The sequence below is a fragment of the Marmota monax genome, unplaced genomic scaffold, assembly GCF_021218885.2.
Source record: "Marmota monax isolate L192 unplaced genomic scaffold, Marmota_monax_Labrador192_F-V1.1 WCK01_AAM20220418_F8-fsc00002, whole genome shotgun sequence".
Classification (NCBI taxonomy): domain Eukaryota; kingdom Metazoa; phylum Chordata; class Mammalia; order Rodentia; family Sciuridae; genus Marmota; species Marmota monax.
The window spans coordinates 15,522,583-15,534,592 of record NW_026693571.1 but is presented as its reverse complement, the minus strand read 5'-3'; the positions used below and the strand labels follow the sequence as shown (position 1 = coordinate 15,534,592).

The 12,010-nt window shown below is 36.8% G+C and overlaps 1 long non-coding RNA gene across 1 annotated transcript in view; it reads right to left on the bottom strand.

Moving 5' to 3' along the window:
* Positions 1–6,968, bottom strand: part of LOC124102623 (uncharacterized) — a 36,726-nt gene extending 29,758 nt beyond the window's left edge. The window contains exon 1 of the long non-coding RNA XR_006854941.2: positions 4,450–6,968. This is a non-coding gene — a long non-coding RNA (uncharacterized LOC124102623). The remainder of the gene's footprint in view (positions 1–4,449) is intronic.
* Between the last annotated feature and the right edge of the window lie 5,042 nt (positions 6,969–12,010).

Here is a 12,010-nt window from a genome sequence, read left to right as displayed (position 1 = left end):
TAGACACATTATTGGGTGAGTAAGCACTTAAGACTTTAAACTGAATAAGTTAGTATTCTCCTCCAGGACCCTACCACCCCGCTTCACTTTTCAGGGAATGTGGTAAGAAGCATCAAGGGAAGGGGCAGTTTCTTGATCACCAGTTAACAACCATATCCCCTTCCTGCACTGATTCTAAAAAGCTCTTAGAGTCAGATTGTCTCTTGAAGCAAAGGAATTTGCCTTAAGAATATATACAATTATTCTTCATCTTGACAAAAACAGTTTTAGGGAGAGTAGGCTCTAAAGCAAAAGAAATACCCACTCTTTGCAGCAGCCTAGAATGATAATGCCTATCCTTCCAAATGTTCATGGAAACCCTCTTTGTTCAGTGAAAGGACAGGCAGGTGGAAATCCCTAGAAACAACAGTAGAAAATCAGGAACTGTTAGATCTACATAGCAATTCAGTGTTGTTAATGTACTAAAGTTCAATGTTCTCATTTTCAACTAAAAAAAAAAAGCCACTAATACTTTAGAGCAAGAATAAATAAATTAGCATGACAAAATCAAGGTAATCCATATGGCATGAAAGAAAGCAGTACAAATTCTGGAATCAGACACGTTTGAGTTCAAACCCACACCCCCTGTTTCTAACTGTGTCAACTGGGGAAGTGACTTAACTTCTCCAAGCCTGTTTTTTCAGGTGATATGCATATCTCCTTCAGAGCATAGATTTAAAGATTACACGAGATTATTTATGTAAAGTACTTCCCAGACTGCCTGCAATTACTGAATGCTTGAGAAATATTATTTATTATTATGCTAGTAAAAATAATGATCTATATTCCCATCTCACAAATAAGCACTGTTAATGTCTTAGCATGCAGTGTATCATTCTGTTTTCTATATGTATGTCTGCACTTATTTTAATGCAATAATGGTATCATACTATGCATAATGTCTGTGGCTTACTTTCTCAAAAAAATAATAGTATATTGTGACCATCTTTCCATGCCATTCACTAAATCTCTGTATTATAATTCACCATGGTGACATAATAGTCTCTTTCATATCTCCACAATAGTTTATTTTACTGATTACCCTATTACTGAACTTTTTAAATGGGCCCAAATTTTCTCTATAATAAACATAAGTAAATAACCTTGCACAGAAATACTTTGGTATAATCCTCATGGTGTTAAATTCCTAGAAGAGAAATCACTGGGTCAAAGTATATATGCACTTTTCCAGTTTTCTTGACATATTTTGACAAATTCCCTTCCAGAAAACATAGAAATTTTAAGATTCTCTTTTACTTTATCCACACTGAGAACTGCAAATTCACCTTTTAAGAGACAAAGATATTACCAATATAATAGCAGTGAGAAGGTGTTTCACTGCTTTCTCTATAAAACAAAAGCACCTAAAAGCAAACTGAAATTTCCTAATTGCTATTTCCTAGCTAAAGTTTATTCTACAGCAAGAATCCACAAATCATAATCTGTTAAATTAAATTTGTAGAAGGCCATTGATTTGGACTAGGCTCCTACACTGGGCCCATCACACCAAACAAATATGAAGTCATTCATGCCAAATAAAACTAAAAAATTTAGAAGTATATTCATCCAACAAATGGCTGAGCTTCCCTTATTTACAGCAGCTGAGCTTTAGTCACCCGTAGGCAGACAGTAGATTCAAATGAGGTGAACCAATTAAGCACTTTTCCTCACTTCTATTTCTTTACCTCACTCTCACTTTCTGTCCATAACTATTGGCTGATCATGTTACACTCCCAAAGTTCTTTAAAGTTATTCTGATTCTGAGCCTGCCTGATTCTGGATCTTTAAACTACATTTTTTGTTAGATTAAAAGAAAAACTGAGACCAGTTGAATATATCAAGGTTTACTTGAGAAAAAAGAAAAGGTTCTAGAACAGGACATCATTTTAGATTAAAGATGGTTCCGAATGCCCCCATCACCACCACATGTGGAGGTTCTAGGTATAGCCAGAGAAGAGGGAGTGACATGCAGAAGCAACCTGATTGGCTGCATCAGCATTTGCCTTTATATAAGTATGGACGGCATCAAGAGGTTTTCTCTTACTTGAATGTGGTCTGATCAGTTGGCAGCCTGTGATTGAGACTCAGTTGCTTGGTTACTTTTAGGGTAAAAAAAAGGTTAGATTTGCTTATTCATCAAACTCCATGTTTGGAGGCTTCTATGGGCCAAACTTTATCATCTAAGAACAGACAGGTTTGGACTATCTTATTTTGGACTATCTTACTTATCTTTATAAGTTTGGACTATCTTACTTATCTTTATAAGTAGTAATTTTGTCTTTTGACAGGCCCATGAATCAAATCCCACCCACCATGCGTTTTTGTACATTTCACAAGAATTGTTTGTACAGATGAACATCTGCAATCAATTTGGTGATGGGGAATACTAACATGAACCCCAATTAAGCAAAATGTTATTTTTCAAAAATAGAATTTGGTTCTTCTCATTAGCCAAGACGTAGAACTTTTACACAAGGATGATTATTATTATCATACTTTGCATTTTGTCAAAAGATGTTATGAGGATTCGGTTTCTCTCTTATTATATAATATCCACATCTTATTCTGAGTTTCATATCTTGGCTCACAAAACCTAAAACATTTCCTACCTAAACTATTTACAGAAAAGTTGACCAACCCCTCTTCAAAGGTATCCATTACAAATTTGAAAATTTAAATATCTTTTTAAGTGCTTCAACTATTAAAGTGACAAATTTAACAAGGATATTCCTGGATTCTGTTTATTGGTGATTCTTAAACCTGGAGTTCTCGAAGTTTCCCAGAGAGAATCTTCTGAGAAAAATTATAACAAGGAAAAGTTAAAGGATATCCACACATCAACCATTTTTATGGTCTCTTTCTTCAAGTTTAGGTTCCAAAAAATGTTTATTTAGATAATTAATCTTACTGTTAGAGAGAGGGGGGGAGGAGAGAGGCTGACTGTACAGAGTATCTATTCAGCCAGAGGTCTCTTTTACATATCTTTATCCAGTTTATCCAGTGACTACTGACAATAGAGAGTTCACAACAGCCCCAAAGCCTGCCTGTTTTCAAATAAAACTGGTCCACTTTTTTTGAATTTTATTTTTTATTCTAACTTGTTATGTGTGACAGGAGAATGCATTACAATTCCTATTACACATATAGAGCACAATTTTTCATATCTCTGGTTGTATACAAAGTACATTCACACCATTCGTGTCTTCATACATGTACTTGGGGTAATGACGTCCACCTCATTCCTCCACCTTTTTTACCCCCATGTTCCCTCTCTTCCCCTAACACCCCTCTGCCCTATCTAGAGTTTGTCTAATCCTCCCCTTTTCCCCCTCCCTACCCCACTATAAATCAGCCTCCTTATATCAGAGAAAACATTCAGCATTTGATTTTTGGGGACTAGCTAACTTAGCATTATATTTCCAACTCCATCCATTTTCCTGCAAATGCCATGATTTTATTCTCTTTTATTGCTGAGTAATATTCCATTGTGTATATATACCACATTTTCCTTATCCATTCATCTACTAAAGGGCATCTAGGTTGGTTCCACAGTTTAACTATTGTGAATTGTGCTGCTATAAACATTGATGTGACTATGTCCCTGTAGTTTTCTGAGAGATTATAATTCCAATTGAAAAAACACAACTAATGACCATTCCAAATAAATCTAAGTTGGTATCTGTAATTTTTCTCCTTTTAGGAGGAAACTAACCTTGATTTATACAAATTATTTCACATTTAAAACTATTGCGCAAGTATTCCTGCAGTAAGGGCAGAACAATTAAGAACAAATACACATAGAACAGAAAATGTAGGCTAAACTTTCCTTGTTTTCTCGGAGCCATTTGTTTAGGTTATGACAGCAAACTACAGTGAAGCTAACCTTTCAAAACCCACTGCAAAATGAAATGAAATGGTTCAGGACAAAAATATAAAATAAAATACAGGAATAAGGACTGGGTTGTTTTGCCATTAACTGTGGCTTCCTTAATGATTGTGCATTTCCAGAAGGTTTAACATAATTGCCTCTTCTCCATTCCTGAAGCTCCTTTAGTTACATCCTGACACATTCCCACACGCACAGCTCTTCTACCCTCGGGTTCAGTTTGGCACCGAAATTCAAACAAGCAACAGAGAAAATAGTCTGTTCTTTACTGCATATAGGCTATTAAAAATCAACCAAAAATGTATCAATTTCATGACAGAAACTTTAGACACTACAATTAAAATTTTTGTAAAAGGTTTATATCCAAGTAATCCTCTGGTGACCTGTAAGTCAAGACAATGAGAATATAACCAATAAAACTATCAGAGTAACAGTGATGCTAACGATAGATAATGTTTGGATGCTTAGAATGTATCAGGGCCAGTAAGTTCAGCTGACTTGTAATAGTAATAACAAACACTCACCTATGAGCCAGGCCCTGCTCTAAATCCATGGTGGATATGCATCATTTCAAGTCAGTGGCACCCAGGAGGCAGGCACCATTTATATTAACATTTTACAGATGCAGTTTGGTAAATTGCCTTGCTCACAGAGGTAGTTCACTGTGGATCTGGGATTTGAGCCTAAGTCACTTGGCCCGAGAAACAACAAGCTTATCCACAGCTTTTTTCGTCTTCTCAAACATGCCTGATAAAGGAAAGTCGGGTAATAAGCTTTAGTCTCAACCATTACTGAAAGAGTGAACAAAAAAAGTTTTAAAAGGCAAACAATACAAATAAGCCGGGCACGGTGGCACACACCTGTAATCCCAGTGGCTCAGGAAGCTGAGACAGGAGGATCACAAGTTCAAAGCCCATCTCAGCAAAAACGAGGCACTAAACAATTCAGTGAGACCCTGTCTCTAAATAAAATACAAAATAGGGTTGAGGGTGGTTCAGTGGTCAACTGCTCCTGAGTACCCAAAAGTTAATTAATTAATTAATTAAAAATAAAAGTAAAAAATACTTGCATTTGATCTCTGTCTATTGTCTTCAAAAGCTATTAGAATAATAAGTCGAAAAATGAGCTCCATATCAATCCCAGTGCATGGACCAGAAGATGGAACAAGGGAATAGTCCTCAAATCTGGCCAACATGGAAGTGATAACCACTAGAAGAGGAAGTAACTAAAGACCTAGGAGAATTCTCAAACGGTGGCACAACCACTGCAGCATCAGGAGGTACCAAGATAAAAGGGGGTCATGGTAAGAACTGCAAAAATTGAGTTAAAGTAGTCCCCATTGTCTTAGGTGATGCTAACAAGAAATTTTCATATAAGTGGAAGGAAAAAAGTCTATGTAATTTGATAATCTGGGGAGAAGATGGAGCAAAAAGAGTTACATAGGTGGCTTTCTTGCAGGACTTCTAGAGTTTTGACATGCTTCAGTGGATCTTCATGAGAATAATATAACATTTATACCATTTCCTAAATGTATCTGAACACAGATAACATCTTTTTCTTGGAAAAAGATGTTAACATTTTGTAGATTATGCATTTTCCATGCAATGCCATTTAAATGAATTACTCAATCTTTACTGTTCCTCTGTGGTGAAAACAATGAGAGTACATTGCTGAGAGAAGGGTTTATACTATGTGTACGGGTGTTCACATCTATGTACACTTACATGCAAAATATCATAAACCAGAAAAACCACCCTGTACTAAGTGTACTTCAAAGGGATCCATAAGAAGGATTACTAAAGTTTACTGATTAGGTGAATTAGTGAAAGAAGAATTCTAGACAAATGGGTATACATTTTTTTTTTGCTGTGATATGATGAGAGATAGTATTGTGTTCATTAGATTCAAGGAATTCCAGGACCCCAAAAAGCTTAAGAACTAATTGAACTTATGCAGTAAAAATAACCTTGCAAAGGTGATATTAACACTGAATTTCAGAAAAATCCCAGTATCTCTGAAGCTTAGTTTCCTCATCTAAATTGTGAAAACAATAGTTGTATGTGCCATACAGAGTTAAAATGAATATAAAATTGTATAATAAAGTTTTGATAAGCATACAGTTCTTTGCAAATATTAGAATTATTATTATGGTAACATTAGATTATATTATTTCCAACAGAGGCAATATAAGAAAGAAAATAATATGTAACATTCTGACTTTAGAAATGCGTATCTGAAAACCAATACAAAAAAACTGGAAGTAATCAACAAAGAACTAAAGTTAAGGCAAATCTCTCTGTCAGGCAAGCTCAAGATGATAAGTCACTTAAGGAATCTATCTGAATCTAGGCAGAAATCCCACAGCTTGTACATACCTGTGGCTTAGCACCACCATTTTAAGTGAAAATGGCGTTCAGGTATATTAGTAATATTCTTGCTATACACATATATGTGCATTAAAAGGAAGTAAATCCAGGACAATAAAAATAGCATCATTGTAAACTGTAGTTGAAAAGAACTCTGTAGTCCTGTAAACCACAAAGTATAAACTACTAATGGTTCCTAAGTTTCAGTCAAAGAATAGCAGGGGGGTGGGTATAAAACAATACAAATCAAGTGCCTACCACTTAACAGGTATGCTCCATGAAGAGTCACATTTAGCCGTGTAAGGTGGGAAAAATTTTTTTTTAACTTTTTAAATAGCTGTAGATAGACACAATACCTTTATTTTATTTATTTTTATGTGATGCTGAGGATGGAACCTAGTGCCTCACACATCCCAGGCAAACACTCTACCACTGAGCCACAACCCCAACTGGGAATTATTTTTCTTATTTTATTGATAAGGAAACTGAGGTCCAAAGAGATGTGATCTAGTTCACACAGGAAGTAGTCACCAGAGGTAGAATTAAAAGTCTGGTCTCTCTGATTTCAAAACATTTTTTCCTTGAGCACATCTATGGTTGTTCTAGTTTAAAGTAAACAAAGCTAAAAATAAATGTAAAAATAATGTTTTGGGTAATCTAAAATCAAATCTATAACTTTAAATATCTGAAATGAAACTTGTGGTAAAATTTTAATAAGAAAATATTTCTATAATTATCCAAGAGATTTGTTTTCATAATTACATAGGTAAAAGAAATTTCAGAAGGAAAATTACTTTTAACAGATGTAATACTTACTTAGTGTTATTTATAAGTGATTAATGAAAGGAATATTATAATTTAAAATTCCAGAAGCACTTCATGTTTAATCCTTATTGACTGATTGTCCATAGACCAGCACTAAAAAAATATAAAAGTGTTACACTTAATAAAATGTTCTCTGCTCAATATTACCTATTTTTATACTGATCTTGAAATAGCAATAGCAAGTTCTGTATTTTAAAACCAGGTTGAAGGATGATCTAGTTTCTTTGCCCCCTCTGAGTCCTTTTAAGAAAGTTTTTACCACCATAAGTTCTGTAAGGATGTGTCACAAATTATTAATTTCAGCTCTGATAAAGCTGAAGACACTTCCCATTCATAATTCATCAGCAGAAAAACACCATCTTCAAAAAATACTTTTCCTGATTATCAATCCACCATTTCTTCACTAAACAAATAAATGAGAGCCCAGACCAGAATCCCTGGGTAAAACTTCAAAAATTTTTCCAGGAAATCCCTTACGCCAGTGACCCACACAACACAAATAGAAGCAGGATAGACCCTTAGGAAGTCTGTCTAGAAATCAGAGCTAGATGGCTTATGTGAGTATAAAGAATAATTATCTTCCTCCAAATCCATATCCAATTCCTCTGTGGAAGTGTGAGCTGGTTTAGCAGGTTCAAAGACACAGGGAAGCACACGAAGAAGAGAAAGTCACAGGAATCTGAACTGTTGTGTCAGCAAAAGGAAAAGTTTCTTTAGTGTCCTCGCCTAAGCAAGTTCCAGGGCAACCAGCATCAGCAATTGGGTGTACAACAACAGGGAGCTGCACAGGATCAGGTTCAGACACAGGGCCTGGGAAATCAAAGTAGATTTGATGGTGGCCTAAGCATCTCCTTTTCTCTCTTTATCCCTCTCCCCACCTCACCCCACCCCAATCCCTTGCCACTCACCTCTTGCTTTTCCTTTTCTCTAGTAGAATAGGTAAAACTCACTCCACTTTCATTCTCCTAGGGTCCTAGCTAGCTTTGAGAATTAAATTGACAAGAAAGAATAACAGGAGAAATGTGTACACATTCACTCCATACTGAGTGAAAGAAAAGTGACCACAACACTCGGAGCGACCAAGAGATCTTTATTGCAGCAGTGCAACAGAGGAGAAAAGAAAGAAAGAGGAGGGGGGGGGGAAGCGCGTGCAAGAGAGAGACAGAGAAAGCAAGAGAGAGCAAGAGAGAGTAAGAGAGAGAGCAAGAGAGAGAGAGAGAGCAAGAGAGAGAGAGAGAGCAAGAGAGAGAGGGGCCTGGCAGGAGGGAGTTTTTGTAGCCCAAATCTAATGAGGTTTTTGGGTCTGCAAGCTGCCTTGTTGGCACAAGGGAGGTTAAGTGTTCGGCCTTGAGTGTTCAGCCTTGAGCGGGGGCTTGGGCGTTTGGGCTTGAAGCAAATAGTTGATAAAGAACCAGACAGAGGGTTTGAGTGGCCAGGTCATCCTGCAGCTAACTTTGTTTGGCATGCCCTGCAGACAGCTTACTCAGCCTGTCCTGCACCTAACACTGAGTTTTATATGGCACAGGAAACTTATAAGAAAAATGAAAACCCAAGCAACTAAAGTGAGTCACTTATATACTGAACTGGATAAAGAGTATCAAGTTGTGAAAAAAGGAACTAAATTATCCAGAGATAAGAGTTATTTAAACAAGGTCTGTACAGAGCTCTCTTGATTTTAACTTCTCATCCTTGATGACAAGAACGTGTTTCCTTCTGTTATAGAGTGGACATCTTTCACAAGGGAATTCAACTCCTGCTGTTATGGAGCAGAATGAAGGTCTGATTGATCTTGTATCTGCTGTTGTTTTAAGTGCCTTCAATTCAAAATAGCCAATATGCCAGACCAATGAGTTTTGAGGGGGCCTGTTCTAAAACCCCCTTTATTCTCTTCCTCTTGGGGATTGTAGTCAAGCACCAATCTCACTGCCCTTCTCTCCACCATAGTCTGAATATGAAATGGCTCTCCTTCCTCACTTTGAGGCACCTCAAGCCCCAAAACTAACTCCAAAATTGAGTAGCACGGGCCTGAAATGCTTCTTTCCCATTTTCCCTGAAATAATCAGGTACTTCCTTAACTGCCACTAAGGGAAGGATGCATAGCAATGAAGGAACTGTTGGACAGACTGTCTGGGCCTTCTCATAAAGTGTGGCATCTCAGTGCCATTCAGGAGTAATAACTGGGCATGATTCCCACTGGTGAAGAATGAGATAACATTCTTTCTTCTGATTTTCACAAAAGTAGGGAAAGCTCTTGGGGTGAAAAAGTTTTAGCCTTCTTTTCCTTTGGGTTGAGACAGAGAGATTTCTAAGGACCAAGGAGGAGGAAAGCGTTCAGGGGCCAGAGTTGGTCATCAGAATTTGGATTGCAAAAGGGAACTCTGGGGACAGCTGAATTGGTTAGCTTGTTTTAATTGATAGTATTTGAAAAGCCATCCAAGATGGTTTTCCCAACCAGGAAAAGTGACTGTTTCACATAACAAGAAGTCCCAAGGAAAAGGGACTCCATGGAGGAGGCTTTTTAATTCACCTGCTAAGACAGTCATCATGAACCATCTTTCCATTTTCTTCTCTTGCATCCTCAGCACAACACTTTGTTCTCATGCCATGTCTTCTTAAGGTAGTTTGATAGGCTGCCAAAACAAAGTACCATGACCTGGTGACTTAAACAACAAAACTGATTGTCTTAGTTCTGGAGGCTAGACTTCCAAAATCAAGATATGCAGAGGATGGGTTCCTTCTTAAGGCTAAGAGGAAGAGACTCTGTCCCAAGCCTCTCTCCTAGCTTTTGTCTCATGACTCTCTCCTAGCTTCTGATGGTATGCTGACAACTCTTGTTGGCATTTATTGACTTATAGACACCTCACCATGATATCTGCACTCTTTTTACATAGGATTCTCCCTGTACCCAAATTTTTATTAGAAATCCACCCTACTTCAGCATAACCTCATGTTATCTAATTATACCTGCAAGGACTCAATTTCCAAATCAAGTTTGGGGCTGAATTTTCTCCCCCCCCCCAAAAGATAGGTTGGAGTCCTAACACTTTATTATTATTATTAAAGTATTATAATCATTATCATTATTATTTTATTGCTGAGGGACAGGGAGAATCAATTTCAAACAGTAGCAAAACAGCTATTCCCCAAATCACATCTACACACAACATTCAGAGGAAGGAGAGGATATATCATCCTTACTCCTTTTAGGTAACTCCCCAGTACACACTGGTCATGTCTCACACTGTCTTACATATTTGTGGTCACAGCTATGTCACATGCTTCCCTAAAACTAATCACTGGGGAGGGGATGGGATTGCAGACATTTGGAGATAGAATGTTGTAGAGAATGAAGATGATAACTTGACAGATAAAGGAAAGATTAAGATTTTAAGCATGTCAGTTACCATGTTCCCCTAAATCTTTCAGACCTCTAAATTGTTAATGTCTCCTTTCCCCATCCCTAATCACGTCTGTAACCTTCTTTAGAATTCATGCTCATTGGAAAATTGAAAATTGTTAAAACAAACAAATTTAGAATAATGACTGATTCAATATCCCACCAACTAAGATTTCTATTTTCTTTCTTTGTTGAGGGTGAGGGCGGTAACCAGGGATTGAACTCAGGGGCACTCAACCACTGAGCCATATCCCCAGCCCTATTGTATATTATTTAGAGACAGGGTCTCACTGAGGCTGGCTTTGAACTTGTGATCCTCCTGCCTCAGCCTCCCCAACTGCTGGGATTACAGGCATGCACCAATGCGCCCGGCCTGAGATTTCATCTAATGCATTGATAAGCATATGTTTATTGAAAATTATTGAGAAAACACTAAAATTTTTAAAATAATCAACTTAAAATGATTTATAATCCCACAGAGATATCCCCTGGTAATGTAGTAGATAATGTATTAAGTTCTTTTTCATCTGTATATTTTATACATTCATACATGTATAACAAAAGATGGTACTCTAGTATGTATGCTGCTGAGTAGCCTGCTTTCTTCAGCTAATGTTAATTTTTAATCTATTTTTTATTGGTACATTATAATTTTCCCATATTGGTACATTCACGTAACAGTTAATAGAAATTTAATTGTTTTTACTTTCATTCTCTTTGTAGTTGCACTAGTCATCATACTATTGCCAACAGCTTATTCCCAGTACGTATTTATAGTCTACAGTTCTCTCTTGGCATCATTAATTGCAAGAGTTCCACCTTGAGTTAAGTCCAGCGTAAGTTTCTTTGTTCCACTGGAGAAAAGGAAAGGTGTGGCCAGAGAAGAATTAGCCATTATTCACTAAAACCAAGGTCAGAAGTGCTTGACCTCCTCTGGGAGATATTTCTGATTAACTCCCACTCCAACCGAAGGAGAATTATCCTGCGTGCTCAATTATGATTTTTCTGTCTGTCTCCATTCTCTATTCTCTATCATAACACCTATGAGCACAGCAGAGTTAGTTTTTCACATGACATGGTATCCCTGAAAACAGAGATGAGCTCTGAGTCATCTTTGTACCCTCCAGGTTTAGCATCAGATCTTATATGTACATTTTATTGAACAAATGAATTTATTCATTCATTCACAGGTAAACAAGCTCAAAATTCTTTTTCTAACTTCCTGCAGTTTTTCCTGCAATGATTCATCTTATTTTTAAAGGAAGTTTGAATGATTAATTTTTAAGTTTTATTTGCAAGAAAGTGAGTGCAATTATTCCAACACTAAACTAGATATTACACTTAAATATCAGTGAGGCAGAGGCCTAAAAAAAAACAAGTGTCTATAAAAATGAAGTAATAATTTAACAATCAGGTGATTGTTGCTAAGAAACTACATTTTTCCGTGAACACAGATGTACAAAGAATGGCCTAGATTCATATCCTACATTACGCATC